General features: G+C 35.2%; 1 protein-coding gene across 1 annotated transcript in view; it reads right to left on the minus strand.

The window, feature by feature from the left end:
• Positions 1 to 215: 215 nt before the first annotated feature.
• The window catches only part of ISOC1 (isochorismatase domain containing 1), a 204,321-nt gene continuing 178,749 nt past the window's right edge, over positions 216 to 25,787 (minus strand). The window contains exons 8-10 of the transcript XR_009518962.1: positions 5,275 to 5,440; positions 3,747 to 3,786; positions 216 to 900 (exon numbers count right to left, since the gene is read on the minus strand). The gene's annotated coding sequence lies outside the window, so the exon portion shown is untranslated. The remainder of the gene's footprint in view (positions 901 to 3,746; positions 3,787 to 5,274; positions 5,441 to 25,787) is intronic.

Consider the following 25,787-nt stretch of genomic DNA (forward strand, 5'->3'; position numbering starts at 1 on the left):
ATAAAATAAATAAATTTATAAAATAAATAAATAAATAAAAATAAAGGCAAAATAAAGATGTTTTCTGACACATTTAAATTGAAAAGTTGCTTTAGTAGGTAATTATATCAAACAGGAAAAATATGACTCCAAAGGACAGGTATAAGACATAAGGAGTGAAGACCAGAGAAAATGGAAAACTATAAATAAGACTTCACATAAAATAATGAGTAATATCTATAGTACTTTAAAAAAGGAAAAATCACATAGGCTTAAATATAATAATAAGTTGAGACTATATATTCTAAAGAGGAATGCAGGAGTTATGTGGGCCTAAGGCCTAGCTTCTTACAGTGTGTCTCATGGAGCAGGAGCATCTCACTCACCCAGGAGCTGATGAGAATGTAGGCTCTCAGGCCCACCCTAGACCTACTCAATTAGAAGCTGCATTTTAACAAGGTCCTGGAGTATCTCATATGGACCTTAAATTCAAGAGTCACTGAAGTCTGCAAGAGAGTAGAGATATTGTAGATTTAACCGTAGAGATAACTGTAGATTTCAAGTAAAGCATACTTGCAGAAATTATTAATGTAACCAAGCCAATTGAAGAATAGGAATATGTTTTGCAATTTCCAAACTAGAAGATGGAAGAAAATGAAGAGAAAATAATTTTTAAAAATGTAAGAAGTGAGAGAAAAATGTAGATGAGGCAAAACAACTAGAAAGCAGAAAACATGATAGACAATATAAATTCAAATATAAGAGTACAGGCCATAGGCCTTCAAAAAATTCCCTTGAAAGCCACTCACTGTTTCTCGTTCCTCCTAGTCTGGGATGAAACCTATGGTTCATATTCAAAGGGCGGGTGTTAGAGAATTTTTCTCAGAATCATGTCCAGTCACTTTCTCCCTATACTTCCACCTGTTGATTTGAGAAGAACAGAAAACCAGGAGTAAATGTTGTGTGTGATTTCTGAATTCTATCTATTTCTGATGGCCAATATGGATTGTTGTTGAACCCCTTCCTCCATTTTATAGCTGCTTTGTTTGGCTTAGCTTTCTGGTATTTACCCGTATTTTGGATAATACGTATTTTTAGTTTTTGGAGATGCTAGAGATTGGGGAATTTCATTTTATCCAAGAATTCCAAGAATGTTTTTGGATAACCCTCATGTATGTGTGTATTAGTTATCTATTGCTGTGTAACAAATAATCCCAAGATTTAGAAGCTCAAGACAGCAAACATTAATCTCACAATATCTGAGGTCAGGGATCAGGCTACAGCTTAGCTGAGTGGTTCTGGTTCAGAGTGTCTCATCAGGTTGTTGTCACAATGTTGGCCGGGGCAATATCATCTCAAGACTTGTATGGAGTTAAAGGATCTACTTCCAAGCTTATCCCCTGCTTGTTGCCAGGCCTCAGTGGCTCATGGGTTGTTGCACTGAGGGCCTTAATTCCTTGTCATATGGGTCTCTTCCTAGGGCTGCTAACAATATGACAGATGGTTTCCCCCATGGGGAGTGATCAGAGAAAAAAAGAGGCACTATCTTTTTAATCTGAACACAGAAGCAACATATTTCTGGCATATTCTTTTTGTTAGAGGCAAGTTGCTAAGTCTAGCACATGCTCACAGGTAGAAGAATGAAACATTACCTCTTGAATAAAGGAGCATTAAAGCATTTATGGGTAGAGTTTTAAAAGCACCACAACGTATATGAAGGACTATGATAAAGAATGAGGACTTGATACTGCTTTTTGCTGAGAGTAAAAATGAGGATATGGTTATTACAGAGTAAGAATTATACATCAAAAAGTGGCAGATAACACCATTTCTAGTCAATATATTTCTTCAATAGTTTTATTAATATAAAAGATGCATGTTCATTATATTAGAAAGTATAGGAAAATATGAATAAGAAAGTGATATATGCTCTTATTTTGATAACAGCAAATAACCGCTCTGAATTTTTCCATTATGCTACCTTTTCTTCCAAATGTTTTTATATTACATGTTTTATATGCATATATGTATGCTGACAAGCCTCCCTCGCCTACCCCATACCTCTGTTTCTTCCCAAAGGCTTACGGTTTTGCATATTTTCACGTCTAAATCTTTCTTAGTCCCTGAAAGAGAACAATGGCTTCTGCTTAAACATAAATCTGAAAGGTACACAGTTTCTTTTTGTTTCTGTTTGTTTGAAACTTGATTAATTTCCAATGGCATTGCTTTCCTTGTTCAAGCTGAATAAATATGAACTGATGTGTGATTTTGGCTGACTTCTTTTTTAAGAAGTAGGTTAAAATGGCACATTTTCTTATTTTTTCATTCCAATTTGGGTTTAATTATGAGAGACCTGTCAGAAAAAGAAAGCCAGAGAAAACAGCCAAAGATAATGCCTAATCACCATCCACCATAATTAAGCTTATGACAGTGCTAATCTTCTGGAACACTTAGGACCTGGCAGTCACTGGAGGCCCTTCAGTCATACTTTGCCCATTGTTTTGACATTTCCCAGCATCAGTCTCCAGAGGAGAAAGTTTTGTTTAAAGATTCATTTTTTTCTTTGCATTTAAAGTGAATCCATTTCAAATTTGAAACAAACATTTTATAGCAACTGTTGTAATCAACACCTGTGAATGCCTGAATATGAGTCATAGTGAAAATATGAATATACAGATTGTCCAACTTCTTCATATGCTATCATGGATCCATTTGCTTACATGTGTACTAGCAGAAACATACATATAGTGGTATGTCTTTTTTGTTACTGTTGTTTGTTTTGTTTTGTGATTATGTGAAAAGAAAGAAAAATAAATATGCCTATTTTATGAAGGGCAATAAACGCTAGGAATTATACTGAGCTGCCTATAGCAGAGACTTGAAATGTAACAGTGGCTTATACTTAATTTCAGAATGTCTTTTGCTCTCACATAACGTGAGCTAGGATGCTGACTTCATAAACTTTTTGCGCCCCCGTGAGGCATGCGGGATCTTATTTCCCCAACCAGTGATCGAACCAGCACCCCCTGCAGTGGAAGTGCCGAGTCTTGACCACTGGACAGCCAGAGAAGTCCCTGACTTCATAAACTTGTCAGGGCCCAGGTTCCTCATATGCTTTTGCTCCACGATCCTTAATGTGTATCTTCTATCCTCAAATTCATTATATGCACACAAGATGGTTTACTGTGCACCCATAATCATGACTGCATTGCAGATAGGAAGATAAAGGAAAAGAGAAAAGCAAAAGATCCCCTGCTAGTTCCAGAGCTCTTAAAGAATTTTCCCCAAGCTCACTCAGTAGGTTCTGCTCACATGTTAGTAGCCACCCCCATAAACAAGGGAGGCCAGAAAATATAATTTTTTGGATAGGCACATAGCTGCTCCCAACAATAGAGAGATTCTGAAAATAATCAAGAAGAGTAGATATTCAGTCAACATATAGGCTATATGAGGGAAAATTTGACTTTATACCAACTAGTCAAGGGTTAGAAATGGCGAGTGCTAATATTCTTTAAGTGTCATCATCAATAATAGATTCTTGATGGTCATGAACTCACATAAAACTCTGTCTACTCAAGCATTGAGGCTAATTGTAAATTGTATAAATATAATGGCAAACATTTAATCTGTTATACATAAGGGTGAGGTCTCAGGATTGTTTTATTTTAATCTGATGTATGTAGGTTCTTAATACGTGAAGAAGCCCTAGCAGCTCAAAATGAGTGAGGCTATGTAATTGCTAACAGCTCAACTGCTTTTCAGCCTACCATTCTTCCAGACCTTGATGTAGATCTCTGCACGTGGTTTCTGGAAAAGAAAAACCAGTAGAGGGTACTGATTGAAGAGGAAGTGAAATCACAATGCCATTTTACATTTACATAAGATTTTAAACTAAAAACAAAGAAAAACTTCTCATGCATATTATTTTAAAAGAACATATTACAACAATTCTGTGAGATGGATAGGTATTCTTATCACTGCCACTGATAAGGAAAACAATTCACCCTAGAATGATCATACAACTTGCATAACACCATCAAAAGCATTCATAGTCTAGATGTCTCTCCAATATAGATCATCTTCCAACTCCACAATTCTTACAAGAGGCAGAAAAAAACCTAGGTCATTCTCTCTCAGAAAAGGAAACTCAAGACAGTCAAGTATCTGAATTCATGGGCACTAAGGAACCACAACAACATAATAAAAGCTAAGGCTCTTTAATTAAGGGATCATTGAGCCCACTGTGCTGACAGGCCTGGAGCTGTGGAAGAGGCAGGTTACACCTATTTGAGTCATATGACTCTTTTACTGTCAATGATCATTTGGAATACATATGTGGGGAGTATAGATATGGGGTATCATTGGCAGAGGGAGTAACAGCTACTCAAACAGGAAGTAACCAGGACAATATTATGACCTGGATCACACTTTCATTATGTAAAATGGAAGTCTCTGGAAAGAGAGCTTTTTAGAGTCAAAATTTCATTTGTTGGAAAACATGATTGGAATTTAACTAAACTGATTATAAAAGACAGCTGTTGTCATTCATTTTCCAATGTGAATGTAGGTGAAACAGCAACATTCTTCAGTGAAGCTGAAGTTCAACTTTTATAAGGCAATACTTGTTGCTAAACTACTCTAAAAAGACATCATAGATGACTTATTATTTGGTTCCCTCTTTTAATAGGTTGAATACAAGCTCTGAATATCTGCTCCTGTCTTAAACTACAGAATCCAGTTATGCATATTCCATAGTTTTGCTGTACAGCTCAAAACAGGCCTAACATAATTAATCAAGAAAATGACTCATCGGTGGCTATGACTCAGTCATGAACTGCCACTGTTAATATGCAAACATAATACATATTCATGCATAAGCAGGAGGGTAGATTGCATCATCACTTTGTTAGACTAAGTCTTATAATGAATGCTTGACAAATACTATAAACTATTTTATGTGATACATCACATTTTCTATGCGAAAGGAACTTGGAAAGAGTATAGAGGAAACTACAATAGTAACTCAAAGGGCTAAAAAAGGTAGATAGATGATAGAAGATTGAAATATTTATTTTTAGGAAGAAAAGTTCCAAGACTACCTAATTGCATACTGTCAAGTACATTATAAAATTGTAGGTTTGGACCATATATGTTAATATTCAGTGAAGAGAACAAAATAGGTATAATATAACGAGATACCTTTAAAATATAAATATGTAGAAAATTCTTAAGTATAGATGCTGTTAACAAGAACAACTGTTAAGAGAATTTAGAAAATTTCCTTCCTTAACTTACCTTATGAATATATATTCAACATAGTAGGGCTTGTTGGATGAATGATGAGATTTGCACTGTGATAATAGTAGTAGTGTAGGACACTTGGAGTGTAGTGACTCAAGAAGTAGTTGGGTGCCATACTGTAAACGACATGTAACCCAGACTATGTGGTTTGAAAATTATTCTGGAAGCAAAGCAAAAAGTAGAAGATAATTTTAAACTAGAGAATGACACAATTAGCTTTATTCTAGGAGAGTAACTTCAGCAGAAACTTGATCATCCTGTAAGATCTAGGTTTCATTATATTTATAATAATTGCTGAGTGTTTAAACTCTATATAAGACACTTTACCAGAGTCAAAAACTGTCTATAAAAATGTTGGAAAGATGGGCTTCCCTGGTGGCACAGTAGTTAAGAATCCACCTGCCAATGCAGGGGACATGGGTTCGAGCCCTGGTCCAGGAAGATCCCACGTGCCATGGAGCAACTAAGCCCGTGCGCCACAACTACTGATACTGAACTCTAAAGCCCGCGAGCCACAACTATGGAGCCTGCGAGCCACAACTACTGAAGCCCACGTGCCTAGAGCCCGTGCTCCAAAACAAGAGAAGCCACCGCAATGAGAAGCCCGCGCACTGCAACAAAGGGTAGCCCCCACTCGCCGCAACTAGAGGAAGCCCGTGCGCAGCAGCAAAGACACAACACAGCCAAAAATTTTAAAAAAAATGTTGGAAAGAGATATAAAGAGAAGTAAACTGTTATTCTTGCTTCAACATTCTTAGGGTCCTCATTGTAAGTAAAAAGTGTTAAAATAGATGTACTTTAAAGATCTCTTATAGCTTTAAATTCTCTGAGTCTATGATTTTTAGGGATACACAAAGTATATCCAGGACTATTCAGCTGGAATCTAGTGGTTTAAAATACTGAAACATTTATTAATTTTTGGTTGAATATCTGCTGTCCTTTGCCTTAAAAAATGTTTTTCTCCTCTATAATACCATATCAAACAATTTAATCTGAAGAGATTTATTATGTAAGTAGAAATGCCGAATTGTGAGATCCTCAGAAAGTATGTTTTAAATTTAGGAGGTCTTCCCTACTGCCAGTACAGTCACAGTTAATTTGGACACAGACTTACTTTGCACTTAGACATAGCCTTAAGATCTCTACAAGATACCAGACTCCTTATGGGCCAAAAATTCTACCTGTATTGATAAGATTATTGAAGCTAAACCCACCAAATACATATTGACACATCCAAACATTTCCCCAAACTTGTACAACACCATTTGAAACCAGAAGAAAAAGAAGGAATAAGACCTTTCTTGAAGGACTAACAGACAAAGGACTCATCCCTGCAGTAGCCCTTGTAAGTATTATTTTTCCTTCAACTCCACCTGAAACATATTTTAGTTATGGATTGAAGTTCTGCTTCCTTTCAAATCCATTTACATTTAGGTAGTCAACACTTGTTCACTTTTACTTGGGAGAATCAACTAGTATACATGTACTGTCATGCCACCAAGATTTAATGAGCTTTGTCTTTTCACAGGCTCTGCAAGATCTCGAATTCACCAATAATTCCACCCTCATCCAAAAATGTGGATTATCTTTGGCAAAACTTAAGATAAAAAAAATTCCAAGGCTTCCCTGGTGGCGCAGTGGTTGGGAGTCCGCCTGCCGATGCAGGGGACACGGGTTTGTGCCCCGGTCCGGGAGGATCCCGTGTGCCGCGGGGCGGCTGGGCCTGTGAGCTATGGCCGCTGAGCCTGTGCGTCCAGAGCCTGTGCTCCGCAACGGGAGAGGCCACAACAGTGAGAGGCCCGCGTACCGCAAAAAAAAAAAAAAAAAAAAAAATCCAAAACTCATCTTCCACAAAAAGAACACGAAGTATCAAGAAAAAAAAAACTATAATTTGCCACCTGAGGCATAATATGCCTCAGGAGGTAATCCTCTTACCTCTAATTGACCTTAAGTCATTGAAAGCACCCCTAGGCAGGTAATGAAGACACCACTCAGGAGAATTTTAGTTCTCACGAGCTTTTTCAGACACTGGGTTCCCACTTTCTCTGAAATCATTTTCTCCCGTTAGGTTCCCAACAAGAGACTGCATTTTGCAAACTGAAGTTAGCTCTAACAACTCCCTACTTCAGGTTTGCCTAACTTCACAAACAGTTCTCTCTATGCATTCATACACCATCTGGTCAGGTTTATAGCCAATTACAGTATTTCTCTTGATCCATTAACAAAGGCTATCCCATCTTTCCTCAAGCTGTAGAAGCTGCTGTACAACACAGGAAGGCTTCTGTTGACATAATTTTTGAGATCTTTCATGAGTCTAATGTTCCTCTGACTGAATAAACTTTGAAACTTACTGAAAAATACTTATTTCATCACAAGTTGGCTTACATTTCATGAATATTATTATATTCTCCTTTATATATTACTACTCATCATAGTAACACGTAAACGTCAAACTCTCTGCTTCTTTTATCAAAAGAAAGAGAAACAAGTGTTTAGTATCTGTCTCAGAATTGTCCATGCCCCAAGTACACTTATAAGAAACTCCTTAGGAAAATCTAGACTTGACTCTTTACTGATGGATCACGTACAGAAATGAGAAATTATTAGTCTGGCTATTCTGTTATAGATTTGACTTCATCCTCAGAATATAATCCCATAATGAGAGGTAAATCAGTTCAAATGACAAAACTGACTGCCTTCACTAGAAGTTTCCAACTAGCTAGAGAAAAAAAAGTTGATTTATAAACACACTGTAGATATATCTCTGGGTGTCCATGACATTGAGATGTCTTGAAAATAGTGAGTCTTCCTAATCTCAGAAAGAAACCTAAAACACTGGACAAGCCAAGGAACTTTTATAGACACCCTAAAGGTGCAAAGGAAGTTTCCATTATAAAGGCACTTAAAAGACTCATTAAAAACTGGCTGATTTAAGCATTAAGGGACTGCCCTGGCTCACTGTTATACTGTCCAGGCCATCCTTGCAAAGAGACTTGTGACATATCTCCAAACCAAGTCTTCAGTTGAGTTCAAACATACCATTATAGAATGCCACAATTCAGCCTCAACATCAGATAAAAAATACTGTAAATGACTGGGATATAAACTACATTAAAAGACTACCTGACATTCTTAGGATGGTAACCTGGTTGAGGCAGAGGAGGTCATGTGAAACCTTGCTCAGATCTTACCATGAGCTCTTTCCACCACAGCAGGAATAAATTGGCCACTGTTCTAAAGCAACAGCGTAGGCAAATTTTTTAAAAAAATCATGGAGTATGTCTTTTGTCCATGCCTCACCTGCCAACAGTACAATTCTAGCAAAATTGTCAAGGTGGGACATGGACAGAAGTCAAACTTCAGGACCCATGTAAATACCTTAAAATGGACTCCATACTAGTACCCACTGCAATGGAATATGAATCTGCTCTCACTGTTGTCTGCTTATTTTCAGGATGGGATGAGTCCTTTCTGTCTTGAAGAGCTACAATTCTGAGAACACCAAAAACACAACTCAGTTTCATGTTTCTTGCTTGGGAAACCCTAAACTACCTTTAGAATTACTGTCATTAATAAATTCTACAAAGCACTACCACTTAATCAAATACACCATTGTCTTTGCCACATGTTGGCAAACAATGGCTCATGGGAAAAATCCAGTCTTCTGTTTTTAAAAATAAAGTTTTATTAGAATACAAATTCATTTCATATTGTCTATTACCACTTATATGATAAGCAGCAGAGTTGAGTAGTTACCCTAGTTACCAAAGGGGCCACAAACCTAAATTATTTATTATCTGACACTTCATAAAAAATGTTTGTTGATCCCAAATCTGTACCATTCTCCATCTGCAGGCAAATGGAAGGAATTCTTATGTTAAACTGAGCCAAACTTTCCAAAACAGTTGAACTTCCTCGGCCCAATGTAATGTCCATAGCTATAGTTCCAAAGACATCAACTTACTTGGCAGTTAGTTGGCTCTCTAGAAGTTAGAAAAGGCTAACTCATAAATCCAATGATATCACTTATGATCTCTGGCTCTACTTTGTTGCAAGATGACATGGTCATATAGTGCAGGGAACTCATACAGTACACACGGTCTTATCAAAAGATATGGGCAACTTTTCCTCAAAGTCCAACTAATCAACTCTTGCATGATCCAAAACCTGGAGACTTGGTGTTTTGGAATAGACATCAAGATGAAAACAGCCTTTGAACACTTTTGAAAGAAATTTATTAGGTACTCTGAACAACAAATGCAGAGGTAAATCTTCAAGACATTGATTCATAGATCTATAAATTCCGGTTAAAGAGACAAATATCATCTTTGGACCATTGGAGGGCCAAGTAGAAAACTTAACCTTAGGTGAATGACACAGTCTGTTTCATGTTTTGAAATGATCACTTATGCTGTTGGCTGTAAAACAACTTGAAGAGAGGAAAAAGCAGGAAAGGAGAATTATTAAATGGCTATTGCAACTGTCTAGGAAGAGAGAATTATGTTTTGTATAAAGAAGAGAGAATTACATCTATTATATTTAATATTTTTAAAATTTTCTGTGAATTATGAAATATCTATATTAGCAGAAAATACAGAGGTAATAAATATAATTTGAAAATATTGTGTTTAACTCCAGTCACGGGCAAAGAAAACTCACTATATCAAGCAGGAAGTTCCCACCTAAGAAGGGAGTAGATGGAGATATTTCCAAGGGCAATAAAAGAGAGCTGTCCAGAGAGAGAAATGTGAGGAGTGAATGGTCAACTGGACTTTTATTACTCCAGACTGAAAATCTGGTTTCAGAGTGGGTAATGGTTGGGAAAAAACAAATAAACTTAAGACAGTCCCAAGCAGTGAGTCTTATTTTTGGCTTGCTTAAGTACAGAATGGAAAAATTTTAAATCTTTTTAATGAAGTCTGTATACAACATGTGCTACCAGATAGTGAGCTACAAGTGGCTGAGAGAGGGGTTGCCTACCAATTTCTCAGAAGTTTTCATGTGTTTTCAGTAGGAAGGTAAAAGACAGCTGAGGACTGGGCCAGCAGTTCTGTCATAAGCCTGCCAGGATGAGGGATAAGGGCATTCTATTTCAGTTGCCCCTGAAAATTATGGGTAATCCTTAGGGGTGGTCTGTTTTAAGAGAAAGAACAAAGCTGGGGCAAGGTGTTCATGAAGGACCAGTGAAACCCAACCAAAGCAAGTGAACTGGTCTTGAGTTTATCAGCAGTACACATCAACAGGAAGTGTCATTAGGGTGTCCAGTGATGTAGCAGAGAGGAAACTGCCACAGAGACCAATAATGATCCAGAGGACAGCACAAGATGAAGATCAATTACAGAAATTAATAAAACATTTTATTCATAATCTAGTAGCAGGAAATAAATGAATTATTGACAATTGTGCAATCTTAGAAAACTTCCTCCTTTTCTTAAGAGAATATTCAAATGATGGGTGATTGAGCAAGTCTGGTAATCTGAAGTTAAATCCTTTCAAATTATTTTAGAGTTTGAAGCATCTCAGAGATAAAGATAATTGACATTCTAAAAAGATACCATAGGCTTTGAAATTGGAAGAGATGAGAGTCAGTCTCTGGTTTCCTGGTAGACCTAATTCAGAATGGTCAGCATCTTAGTCCGTTCTGGCTGCTATAACAAAGTACCACTGACTAGGTAGCTTTATAAAAAACAGAAATTTACTGATCAGAGTCCTGGAGGCTGGGAATTTAAAGATCAAAGTGCCACCATGATTGTGTTCTGGTGAGGCCCCCTCTTCCTAGTTCACAGATGGTACCTTCTTCCTGTGTCTTCCCATGGTGGGAGGGACCAGGATCCCTCTGGAACCTCTTTCTAAGTCACTAATCCCATTCATAAGGGCTCTGCCTGCATGATCTAGGCACCGCCCAATGGCCCCATTTCCTGATACTGACATCTATGGGGGTTAGGATTTTAAGATATGAATTTGGAGGGGCCACAAACATTCAGACCACATTGGTCAGCTCTAGAAAATGATGATGTCTATCAAGGAGAACTAAGTAGTCCTGCTGCTGTGAAGGAGAGTTAAAGACCATCATTTCACCGACAGGAGAACCAGCCCTCAAAACTGGATAATCGGCGATTTCAGAGGCCATAATATAACCAAGTGTCATAGGTAAGGGTTCAGGGTAAGTTTTCAGAAGACAAACACCAGAAGATCTCCAAGAACCAAAAAAGAAGGAATTCAGGTTAACAAAGGTACAGGTTAAACTAAGGTATAGAAAAATATTTTCAGGGGACCCAGAGACAAGGACAGGCTTCATAAGATTAAAAGATCAGCAAAAGAGTGAAGAAGTGGCCAGAGGTCCCAGAAATGTAAGGACAGAAAGATGGTGGATTTGTACAAGATTTAACTAAGAAAATTCAGTTTCTCAAATGGAATGATGTTTTAGTAGACTTGAACACTGTGTACTCTGAACTCGGTTTTATGTCTTTATCTAAACATCAAGGCCAATTAAGGAATATTTATCCAATCAACCTTTCCTTTGCTTGTTGTTACTTGATACACTTCATTTTCAACCCTCTAAATGCTTTCATTGTTTTGCTTGGTTTTACTGAAATTCCTTCTTCAATTAGCTCTTTAGAGTATATTCCAATTTGTTAAGGTTAAGACTTAGGTCCATGCTGTTTCGAAAATGTCGGTTATGGAGAAGAGCCACGTGTCAAGGCAGCAGTGCCCATCTGTTTGTTTGTCCCTGAGAGATCCAGGAAACTGGTGGGAACAGGCAGTAGAAATGAAAGCAGAGTGTAATCCAGACTAATGTTGATCCCTTCCTTCTGGATTCTTCTTGCCTGGCAGGAACATAAATGGGACTGTAACTGACACTGGAGAGTTCCTGTATTATCTATGCTCCCCTTCTTCCATTAATTATAGGACTCTCACTTGCTATCTGTGTGTATAGCTACTAAATTAAAGACTATAATTTCCACCTGCCATAGTAGAAAGGAGGGGCCAGGGAAAAGTGACCCAAAGGGAGATGTGCAACTTTGACAGTATGTCCTAAAAGGATCAAGCCCTCCCCTCTATTTGCCCCATTTCACTACCTAGAATGAAACGTAATAGCAAGAACTTGGGCAACTTTTACTGACTGTTAGATGGAAGACTCTTATTATACATGGCAGAGCTACACAGTGGAAACATTCTGGGTTTCTAATAACTGTGATACCTCCCTACAGTCCTGGACCAACTCCTGTAATTTTATACAAGAGAGAAAGAAATGTCTACTTCTTAAGTTCTTGTTTACTCAATCTGTTACAGCAGTAAAATCAGTTCTGTAGGTCGCAGACTAAAATAATCTACAAAAACAAATATTTTTACGTGTATTGGTAACATTTGTGGAATCATCCAGCTCCATACCAAATCTTCTCATTTCCAATGCATACGGAGAAAATCTAAAATCATAACATCAAGATATTAAAATTTTTATGAAAATACTGTCATTGTCCATTCGCAGCTTGCCAAGATAAATGTGATATATCTGTCAGTTTTACTAGATGGGTCATATCCTAGATTTAAATTCTTATCTGCTCTGCTCCAAAGCCTATGGTTTAATTACCACCTTTTATCGCATCCCTTTCTTATTATGGCGTTAAATATAAAATTAGCATCAATTTTAAAATCAACACTTGATAATTTTAATGTATTCGTCCAAATGTCAGGAATTTTTATCAATTTTTCTCTATTGTCAACAGTACTTCAGAGGAAAAATTTGGTAAAAAAAAAATTTGTAATTTTACTTTACGAATCTAAGGAATTGTAATATTGAAACCTAGTCCATTGACTCTCTGTCCAGAATAAACAGTTAATGACATTTTTTTTCTCCATCGTTTTTCTATTTTACATTTAGTATATATGACTTGTCCTTGTGAAGGAGAATGGCCACTTCCATTCATTGAGTATGTAAATATAAGGCATTGCATATATTTAAGTAGATATTTTATTTCAGTTTTATCGCAGCTATGTGATAAGTGCTATTCTTTTTACAGAAAAGAAATTGAGTTTCAGGGAACTAAAAAAACTGACCAAAAAATAAGTGAAGCATTTAACAGTATACATTTGGAAATATTAAAGCTTTAGAATTATATATTACTTGAATAAAAATGTTTATTTCAAATGAAAAGAGTATTTTTCCTCATATTTTCCCCAAAGAAAGTAAACCACTATTACAGCCATCCAACTCAGAAAGCATCACCAAAACTGGTAAAAAATTTCCAATATCAGCAATCTACCGAAAATTAGTGGGTTATGAAACCACGTTTCAAGCTTTTATGTAAAGTTTACTACAACATAACAAATATATGCATTACAGAAATAATAAGTGAAATATACACCCATTCCCAGAAATATAGATATATTTATAAACATCCTTGATGTCTTATATTTTCTCAACTATCATAAAGATTTAAAATATACAAAACTTTTGTCTAGTTTTTAGGTTGACATCGTATGTCAGGTCAGTTAAAGTCATGAAACGGCATAATGTTGCTAACAAGCCTGTGAAAGAGGAACTGTTGTTCTTATTTTATAGAAGGTCAACCAAAAGAGATTATTTTGTCCAAGGATGCCCAGCTAAACAAAACTGAGATGGAAATAGATCCTAAACCAATTTTTAAAAGTCAGCATTAAAATTGCACAACTCCAAAAAAAAAAAAAAAAAAAAGAACTGTGGTCTGTCTGTTGTTGACAACATGCAGGAATTAATTGTACTGGCTTGGACTTAACTTACATCTCATCTTCATTTAGTTTTGTATCTTTGGGTAAAATACTTAGTCTAAGTGTAACATCTCTAAAATAGGAACCCAGTTCTGACCATATAAGGTTGTGTACAGTATCAAAAGTGATATGCAAAGTACAGGCACTTGCACATATCAGTAAATAGTTAAAGGGTTGTTAATATTTTATCACTTTTGAAGTGATAATTTAGTTTTCCATTTGAAAGCATAGACAGTTTTTCCAAGGGGGAATGTCAAGGGAAAGATAATATTTTTAAATGAATTGAAAGACATAGTTCCATGGATAAGAACCAAGAGCTGCAAGCCCTAGAAACGCAGTTCTTGTGCTTGTTTTGTTAAGTATACCTCTTCTCATTGCTTCCCACAGTAACTGGCCCTTTGTAAGCACTCAATAAATAGTTGTTATTAGACTGACTATTTTATTTCATGAAAAGGCAAAAAGACAGAAACTATATGTGTGAATAAAATTTTTGATAGATTTCATATATTTAGGAATGTAGTTACTGATTTCTTTTATAGGGCATTATTAAGTCAATGTTGAAGGCAAATTAAACAAGAAGAGCCTCAAAAGAAATCTTAAAGCAATTTCAATCTATGACACTCCTTTCCAAAGAATATTACTGGGCTAATTAAAGAAAGCTGAATTCAAGGATATCTGTACTCCAAGCTCAGCAAACCCTGAGATTTCTCAATACTAATTTTCTGAGGTTCTAAACTATTGCCTTTCTTAATATTAATTTATAAAAACAATGAACTGTATAGGTTCTTTTAAAAAAATAAAAGAAGAGGTAATGTCATTTTAATCTAAAAGCAAAGTATATCCTTAACAAGCATGATAGAAACTTAGAAGTTATACACAAGGTTCATTTCATTACATAAAAATTAAAATTTTAATACTAACTCATTTAGAAAAATCTATCAGAAATAAATTGAAAAAGACAGAGGACCAACTGGGAAAATTTTTTTCTATAATATAAGCAAAGGAGCTTTTATTGTTGTTGTTTCAGCTCCCAAGGAATTTCATTTCTATGAATTTTCCACACAAATAGCCTAACAATTCATAGAAGTTATTTGCAGCACCTCTGGAAAGGAAGTAGCCTGGAAACAGGATTAGTTAGATAAATCATATTATCTCTACACCATTTTATACTTAGTATACTCATTAAAATAAATGTCTTAGCTATGAAAAGATTTATAAGTTATGTCAGGTAAAAAGAGAGAGTTCCTAAACATTATTTATAGTGTGGTTCTATTGACAGTTCTGGAGGGATGCAGAAGAAAACATACTCCTGGGTGAGCAGTTTGAGATTGGGAGAGAGGATTTGTAATATTTATGTAATACGTACTTGTAGTGTTAACGTTTTTTTCACAAAAGACAGTTATTACTTCTAAGTATTTTTAAAAAGAATGAAAACCATCTTTCATATTAAATGGGAAAATGGTACCTTATTTTTTAAAGAATGTAATTTTCTTTTGTAATTTTGAAGTAAAACTTCTTTACCTCTTTTCAGCCACAGCAAGTTTAACGGGTTTAATCTCAAGACAATGCAATTTGAAAGTAAATTTACTATTCTGTATTCACACAGTAGCGAGAAAGTAGTGAAGGGGTTTACAGTAACAATTATTTATGACATTCTATGTAAGAATTTCCTCAACGGGAATAATTCTTCTTAAGTGAAAAACTAATTTGAAATACATTCTCTCTCACCGGTCAGAAATCTGAAATTTATTATTCCCTCTCTTCAAAGGAAGATCTGAGATCTTCTGAAAGCACAGGAAAGAGCTTAATAGAATGTTTTCACCTGGTCTTGAGTTGACAATTTATTTATTCAGAACTTTATTGATTTTTCTTTGTGTAATAGACACAAATAATCATAGCAGCTTTAAAAATAATTATCTATATTTTGATCAAAAATAGCCATAGTTATTATTTCTTCTGTGAAAAGAACATTCTTGTAAATTAATTCAACCTAACACTTGAAATCAATACTTCTAAAACCTTTTTACTATTTTTGCTTAGTAACTTTGTAGCTTTCCTACTGCAGAAAAAGTTTAATTTTACAAGTGAAAACACATTTCAAATATGTTAATTTAACAACAGCGATACGTTTTTTAGTAGTTTGAAACACCTACACTAGAATGTCAAACGTATAATGATTAGTAGGCACCATCTTCCAAGTTAGTACACAGCAGCACAATATAATATTATACTGTAATATCAAATATATTCTGGGAATTCCAGAACAGGACAAAGAATACATATGTTAAGTCAATGACTTGGAAAAAGTGTTAAAGGTGTTTGCTGTTTTGAAGGTTTTGTTCCCAAGCAACATTTTAATTTAAACTTTTAAGATAAGCTAAAAGTGTAATATCCAATGTTACTGCTTCATGTTTGCAACTCAAGCTTCTAATTATCTAGCCTGAGGCCGTCACTTATCCCTCTGCACCTTCAGAAAGATGAGAAATGGAGCCAGGTTCCATTTCCCTTCTCTTCACGCCACTTGTCTTACTTGCTTGGAGCTCCTTTTAAAGCTAAGAAGGAATAAGAATTTGGCCCTTTGTTTCTGAATGGAGAGTTAATCCCCCTTAAATAAATTCCTCTGATCAACCCGCTTCTAATTAGGATTGGACCTTTTCTCCTGTTTCAGAACTTTTCTGTGGGATTTAGAAGGTCTGGTGAATATTATACACTAAGAATAAACACACTGTGTTGATGTAACTGGCATTTCAAAATAGCTCTTCCAATTAACATAACATTTTCTTCATTTTTAAAGTAGCCTTTCAACAGGATATTTTTGAAATAAACTGCAGAAAACTTCAAGATCATTTTATTTTATGACTATGTGTCTTTCTTCCTTTATATGAATTGAATGAAGTCCCATCCCTGTAAAAGCCCAGCATCCTTTAATTATCCCAATGGGAAATTAAGAGTAGTGTTATATTTGGTTTGTGGATTTACTGGATGTGACCAAAAGCCAATTAGATGAGCTCCAATCTGATCTGACCCAAAAGATTAATTCTGTCAAAAATGTTTATATGTAAAGCAGAATGTCCACACTTTTTAAAAAGGAGGATGGGTTTATGGTTAGGCGATTAAACAAAATTTTACAATGTGATTTTTCAAGCATATAAATTAATACCTGATGAAAGGTATACTGGCTCTGGGTCTAGAGTCATGAGTTCTAAACCAAGATTTATTAATTGTATCAGCTCTCCAGATGGCCTATCTATATGATAATTATTTTCCACTCAACTAATTTATTCAATATATATTCATAAAGCTGGAAAAGAGGAGAAGTTTAGTAAAATATTGTGAGCTTCTTAAGAACAGGGACAACGGTTTGTCTCATTTTAATACCCAAGCCTCTGGAACAAAGGAGATTTAATATATTATTGTTGATCTGAATAAAATTAGATTTATTGATTGTCAAAATTGCCAAATATTCTTTTTGTCTTCTCTGCAGCCATCCTCTTTTCTTTCCAGACAACAGAACAACAATGTGCCTAGCCCCAGTGTCCAGGACAATTTTGGTGGCATCACTAGCAGTAGGATAGAACTTAAACCCATTCCTTGCTAGTGAAATATAAGGGGAAGTCTTCTGGAGAAGGATTTCTGGGAAAGATAAAAGGTCAGAGTGAAGTCAAGAGAACATCTAAGTTCTCTCCTTCCTGATTGAGATGCTATCATGCAAGAATGTGATCATCACTAATATACAAAGATAGGCAGACCAGAAAGCTATAAAAAAATTGGGTCCTTATTTACCTAACTGCACAAACAAATCAAAATCATAACATCTGCAAATAATGACAATTTTACTTCTTCCTTTCTGATTTGAATGCCTTGCCTAATTCCTCTAGCTAGGACTTCCAGCACTATATTGAGTAAGAGTGGTGAGAGTGAGCATCCTTGTCTTGTTCCTGATCTTAGAGGCAGAAAAATCAACAAGGAAATATTGGAATTGAACCATACTTTAGACCAAACGGACTTAACAGACATATATACAACATTCCATCTAACACCAGCAGAATACACATTCTGCTCAAGTGTACACAGAGTATTTTCCAGGATAGATCATATGACAGGAAATAAAACAAGTCTTAGACAATTTAAGATGATTGAAATCATACCAAATGTCTTTTCTGACCACAGTGGTATGAAAACAGAAATCAACAAAAAAAGGAAAGATGGACAATCTACGAATATGTGGAAACTGAACAACATACTTTTGGACAACCAATGGGTGAAAGAAGAAATCAAAAGGCAAGTTAAAAAATTCAAAATAAATGAAAATGGAAATACAGTATACCAAAAACCCATGGGACACTGTAAAGTAGTTCTGAGAGGAAAGTTTATAGCAACAGATGCAAATATTAAGAAATTAGAAAGATCCCAAACAACCTGATCATATATCTCAATGAACTAGAAAACAAAGGACAAATTAAGCCCGAAGTTAGCAGAAAGAAGGAAATACTAAAGATCAGAGCAAAAATAAATGCAATAGAGACTAGGGAATAATAGAAAGAATCAATGAAACTAAGAACTGATTTTTTTTTTTTTTTTTTGCACAACGCGGGCCTCTCACTGTTGTGGCCTCTCCCGTTGCGGAGCACAGGCTCCGGACGTGCAGGCTCAGCGGCCATGGCTCACGGGCCCAGCCGCTCCGCGGCATGTGGGATCTTCCCGGACCGGGGCACGAACCCATGTCCCCTGCATCGGCAGGTGGACTCTCAACCACTGTGCCACCAGGGAAGCCCAAGAACTGATTTTTTGAAAAGATAAAATTGACAAAACTTAAGCTAGACTAAGAAAAAAGAGAAGAATCAAATAAAGTTAGAAATTAAAGAGACATTACAAATTATACTACAGAAATACATAAGATTATAAGAGACTACTATGAACCAATACCTACCAAGAAATTAGATAACCTAGAAGAAATGAATAAATTCCTAGAAACACAACCTACTAAGGCTGAATCAGATTAAAAAAATAGAAAATCTGAACAGACCAATAATGAATAGAGATTTAATGTATAATCAAAAACCTCCTGACACAGAAACCCCTAGCAGCAGATGGCTTCAATGGCAAATTCTACCAAACATTTAAAGAAGAATTGATACCAACCCTCTCAAACTCCCCTAGAAGACTGCAGAGTAGACAACAGTTTCAAACTCATTCTATGAGGCCAGCATTATCCTGACACCAAAGCCAGATAAGGAAACTATGAAAAAAGAGAGCTATAAACCAATATCTCTGATGAAAATATATGAGAAAATTCTCAACAAAATATTAGCAAACTAAATTCAAGAACACATTAGAGGGACTGTACACCAGGACCAAGTGGAATTTATCCCTAGATTGCAAAGATGGTTTAACATATGCAAATCAATAAATATGATACACCACAATAATAGAATGAAATATTCAAAGTACATGATGATCTCAATAGATGCAGAAAAAGCATTTGACAAAATACAACATTCTCTCATGATAACAACTCTCAACAAATTGGGTAGAGAAGGAAAACACCTCAACATATTAAAGACCTTATATGACAAATTCTCAATTAATATTACAAATTCAATGGTGAAAAACAGAATCATAGAATTATTAAAGCTGAAGAAAAGCTTCCAGGATTGGAGTGACTTATCCAAGATGACCTCATTAGTTACTTTCAAAAATGGAGCAAATGTTTAGGCTTCTAAATATCTGCTTCACTGTTCTTCTCTCTCCACTGTGCTGCTTAATTATTGTCTCCATGCAGAAGAAAGTTTTCAAGATTACATTACTTAAAAGAACCATTTCTTGCTCTAGGGAAGTTTATACTTCTCAAGTATACGTGGATTTTAATGTTATTTTCAGTTGCATGAAATCATCTACTTTGACCATGCTTTGTACTTGTTTGAAAACTTTGAATGATTTCTTATGTTGTAAAGAATAAACCCCAAAACATTCATTTGGCATCAAGTCCCCTCATTTTCAATCTATATCCTACTCTTCCCCTTATTCCCTACTCATAACTAACTCTCTTTCTCACTCATTTATTTACTCATTGTCATCCAAACATGGTTTGTGTTTTCCTTCTCTTCATTCCTATACCTATATCTTTCTTCAGGAAGATCCACTGATAAAATTTAAGTGATCCATAAGCACTTCAGCTTTTGGCAAACTTCCCCAAATTCTAAGAAGCTCTCTTCTGGTATATCATTCACTGCCATCTCCTACTGAAATCCTTTTTACCTATCTGTAGAATCACCCCAACACCTTTTCTACTAAAATCTCCCACACTGTTTGTGCCGTACCAGAATAAACTGTTGAGAATCTCTGAGGAGTCCTAATAAATAACATTCCTCTTCACAAGCTGGGTTATAAAAACAGTGTTACATTGTTTAGCAACTAAAATACCATACTTATTACTGACAAAGTCCAAGATCTATTAGTCAAGTGGTCTTCCTCATGTTGGTTCTTAGCATTAGGCAAATGGATTCACCTGTTCACATTTATTATTAGATCAGGGCCAGCTTCTATTAATGGAGTAGATCCCTGAACAACTTATACATGAACAGGCAATGGAGAACCCTTGTTCCCTATGAGCAGGTTCACCTCTAAGAGGGAGAAGGAGTCTGTGAGAAGTGAGTTAAAAATGAGTAGTAAATAAGCCACAGAGATTGAATGCACAATATAATGAATATAGACAATAATACTGTATTTTAACTATGTAATGTGATAAATATTGCTACATGGGAATCATATTACAATATATAAAAGTATCAATGTAACACACCTAATAACATATTTTAAAACTCAACTCTCATCAAATGTGAAACTTTATCAAATTCTAATCCAGGTACAAAAAACATACAATTATTTTTGTTTATAAATAAGGTAACGAATTGGAATTTCTTTGATTAAGCTAGAAGTCACGTTTTAAATGTACCATCAAAACTCAGTAAGTGGGTAACATTGACTTGAGACTTCTATAACTGGAAGAATATCCATTCTCTGGCTTCAGCCCTTACAGACAGACATATTGATTATGGTTTCAGTGAGTGTTTCTGAAAATGCCTACTACCCCCACTTGGAGCACAGAATGTACATACATCCTTTCAAAAGGTTATACTTCCAACATTTAAATACAGGTCTCTTTATAGAAATGGCACATATAAGTTATCTTGCTTATAAGGCACGCATTTAAGTTGTTGTGAATGGTAGAGAGCCTTTGAACAGAAGGATAAAGAATTGACATTTAGAACAAAGAGAGACAACATAAACATAGTTTTTATGAAAATTGTTCAGTATAGTCACAATGTATGTCTTAACATGAATTAAAGTATAAGCTTCATTTTGTGTAATTAAAAACACTATAATATTATACAAATATAACCTTTACTCTATGCTATATAAGTATGCAATACACATTTATACTCAAAGTTATGTATATCCAACCAAGTTTACTATCATTTATGAAACTACTTTTGACTCTAAGGTAACTTTCTGTCTTATGTAATGACTTTACAATCTAAAACGGTGTAAAAACTTTACAAAAAGAAAACTTTAATTTTGATATTTTATAATAGAATTATAAAATTCAGTTAATTTTCAGTTAATTCATTCAGTTAATTCCAGTGGTTGATGAAGAAAGCTGTAGTATATGTAAAGACATTTAAAAGGTTATTGTGTGTGTGCTCTTGTGCATTGCTATACGTATGTAAGATGAAGAGTACATGTAAGACGTAGGACAGAGATGCTATCCTGCCTTTCCTTTATCTAACTCTATCCAATTTCTATCAGTTTTGATCATAACACTGATGAATATCATAATTTTTGTAATTTTAATTATCCTAAAACATATTGGTATTTTTAAAATTTTAAACTATATGCATATCTATAATCCCCTGCTCTTATGTACACATATTTAAACACATGGATAAAAATGCACAGAAACATACAGTATACAAACACATCTATAAGTTGTAAGTCTTAAAGATTAAGTAACAGGAGATTAGATGGGAAAAAAACATTACAAGGTGTGAGTGGAATATATAATAGGTAGGGAATAGAAGGTGGGTGGCAGGTTTGGGGCATTTGGTACAAGATGAGTGCCTTTATTTACAGTGTACTTTCCTTCATATTTTTATTATAGAAAGTAGTGAATTTGACTCCTTGGGTGTTCGGACAATGTCTTATTCACCTTTGTATCTCCAATCCCAGCACATCATGTAATAGACACTTCATGCTCAAGAAGTGTTTCAAAATTAATTATTAAAAACATTACTGTGAATCAGTTACTACTAAATCTGAAATCCTGTCTGATATTAAAAAAAATTTAAATACATCTAAAGTTCTCTCCACAATCAACTCTTTACAAAAGTACTAAAAAATATAGCTCTTGCTCATATATGGAGCTTACATTTGCCATGTAAAACAATATTAAAATAATAAATGATTTAAAATCAGCCTTTTTATCCATTAATGGTACAGTATAAGAAATAACAATAAATAAGAGTATTAAATATGTCATGCATTATTGTCTTTTTTTATCTACTCACTACTTGATTTTCATTAAATTAAAAGCAATATTAATCATTATAGTAAGGCATGGCTGAGCTGTAGTGAAATAAAATTACAATCAAAGACAATATTTGATTCTCTGTCCAGATTTCAGAAATCAAAGCCCTCAATTATAACTGAAACAGCAGCTGTGGATGTTTTGAAGTAAGTTGACCAGTTTAAGTACCCAGGAATCATCTTGCCAGAGTTTCTTTTTTTGCTAACATGTGACTTTTATTCTCTCCAAGGTGGGCTAAGTTTGAGTCTTAAGGAAAAAAAGGAAAGAGGGAAAAGAGATTGCTTTTAATAAATCAATGATCTAACTTAAGAGACTATTTTGATCTTAAATATGAAGCAGTCTTTTGGAGTTGAGAAATAACAATTCCTAAATCTCACTCTGTTCTTTGAAAAGAACTCACAAGCTGGTAATCATATGCATTTTTTTTTTTAGGTAAATTAACTTGAATGTAAACTTTGAACTGATTTCCTAGTGTGTTTTCTAGAATTCTGTTGGCAAACGATTTCCCTAAGGACGCACTGAGTAGAATGATGGTTTTAATCAAGCAAATGTTTTCCTTTTAAAGAACCAATCAGCCCCTATACAGATGATATGATCTTACCACACAAAAGTACGAAGAAAATAAAATATTTAAATAATATTAGCATAAAAATTATTCTTGAGATTTGTATGTTTTCATATTGGGTTTTGGAACTTAGAAAATTACAGTTAGTCTCTTGATCTGTTAATGGTTCTGTATAATCCACCTAAAGAAACCCCTAAATAATTTCTTATATATAGTACCTAGGATATTGTGGTAGCCCAACTGATTTAACAAACGAATCCTGCTTCTATCTCCTTCAATTATACACTGTGCACTTAGATCAAGATGGGAAAAGGATGGCAACAGTATCAGTAAGTGTATTTTCCCACATGATAAAGGTCAGATGAATTTAAGAGCTAGAGAGACATTTTTGATTGTGATTCCTCATTCCTTCTCACTTTAAAAGAAGAGAAAATAATACAGGTTGCCCCTCAAGCTATTAGTCAAGTGACCTACTTTCAGGCATCCCTCTCCTGGGTTTGGCCAGCTCTGATTTTTCCCAGATGACCATATTCTCTTTTATTCACATGCAGGCATTCTTAAAGTTTTAAAAGGAAATTGTGGAGTTCCTCCAAAATCTGTGGTCAGAACACAAATATTTTTGAAATAGTCTCCTTCCCAGCCTGCGGCAGCTATCAACAACATCACCCAGAGTTCATTTTGAAAGAAAATCTTTGATAGATCATTAAGAGAAATTTAAAAAACAGTTTAATAACCCATCATTCTCTTTCACAGGACAGCCAACTATACACAATTCACATGCTTGCAAGTATTTTTTCCCATGCCTTGTTTTTAGAAATCTAGTTTTGTTGCTGGTGACAATCATTATTATCATTTAATGATAAAGTTATTATCACTCAAATATGTAGGAATGGAAAAAACTATTTTAGAAATGATAAACTACATCATGTATAGGAAATAAAGCCAATATCTTTTCCCTAGTAGGAGAGGGAAGAACAGAACATGTAGGTCATTAAACTTCTGGTGGATGTGACATAAGCATAAAGATGGCCAGGACTTGTGAAATCTTTTTTGTGAAATAAAAAGAAAAGTGGAAAGGAAAAAGAAGCTATGGATTTTCCCTAATTAAAAGTCTCTGGGGAAAACTGCCTAACACGCAACCTGAATATTATACGTACTCATATATAAAATATTGTAACTAATTTATTCTCCCTTTCCTCTTATTATTTTATGTAACAAAGTGGTGGTAATTAACATCATAATTTGGTGTTTGCATTAGAGAGCACTGAGGTAAGATTTTGACTAAACTGAGGAGGAATTAATGCTGGGGATAGGTGTCAGGACAGCTATCAGAAGATGGATACAAGAACTATTGAGATTTTTGTCTCTCTCCTTTTTGAGTAGATCTTTGTAAGAGGGGTGGTTGTTAGTTGCTTCATATTGAGTGGAAGCATAAATTTGTTGTTTTATAGGTTAGATACATATAGAAAGCTGTATAGGAATGACTAACTTGCATTAAAATGTTTTGCCAGTCTATAATGTCATTACTTTCATACTACATCACCATAAATTTCCCCAATATTTCTCACCCTTTTCAAGTATAATCTAAAAATATGGCTTTCCCCAACTACCTATACTCAATATGGTCCTTCCATCACTGGTGTTAACAGCCTTAAGTTTCTATCATGGTAATTTGTGAAGGTGAGTCAGTCCCTGCTTTGTGAACGCATGGAGACTGATGTCTCTAGAAAAGTCTCACAACTGTTCCCCAGCAGTGACCACTGGAATAAAAGATCCAGAAAGTACCTGACACTACAGCTAGATATGTCCCTTTGAGGATAACTGATGGCCCATTTCTGGGCTTTGGTGGTGATACATCCCCACCATGGAGGGACAACAAATTATTCTGAGAACTGAAATAACTATTATGTTATAGATAATGTCGGAAAGACATTCCCATAAGACTGGGACCATTCAGCAGAGTTTATAGATAAAATGGAAGTGGTATATATAGGAACATGCTCCTGACTGGGGCTCTGGTGTGTGTGGGTGGGACGGGAGGAGGGTTGGTTAGGGAGATCATAGTATCCATTACCAGGTTGCAGCCTTTCTTTGGGGACTAATGACAGAATCCCCAGAACTGTCAGCTCGTAAACCCTAAGATTTTTCTCCTGTGAAAGTATACCAAACTTTCTGGTGTGTGATGGACATTCATGAATTTAGGAATACAGTTTGGAAATCTGCCAATATTTCCCTTGCATTGATAAAAACCTTAGTTGATGGGGGCAAGGTAATACTATACATTGGGCAGAATTGAGGGCAGTGTGTCTGGCAGTTCAAAAATAATTGAGCTCTTACCTACGAAAAGTTTTTATTTGTATGGACTTGTGAGTAATGTTCAATTGCCTTGCTGTGTGGTCAGGCAAGTACATCCTAGGTGATTGTATAATTAAGAATATATCTGTATGGGGAATGCACTTATGGAAATATAGGAATAAATAAAGGAATTCCAAGAAAGAATTACATTGAGACCATGTAGTTACTCAACAGAAAAATTCAACTACTAGTTCAGAAAAGACTGGAGTGCAAAAGCTGATGCCTTTATTTGAATCTTAGATGTAGTGGCTT

This window comes from Delphinus delphis, chromosome 3 (genome assembly GCF_949987515.2).
Source record: "Delphinus delphis chromosome 3, mDelDel1.2, whole genome shotgun sequence".
Taxonomy (NCBI): domain Eukaryota; kingdom Metazoa; phylum Chordata; class Mammalia; order Artiodactyla; family Delphinidae; genus Delphinus; species Delphinus delphis.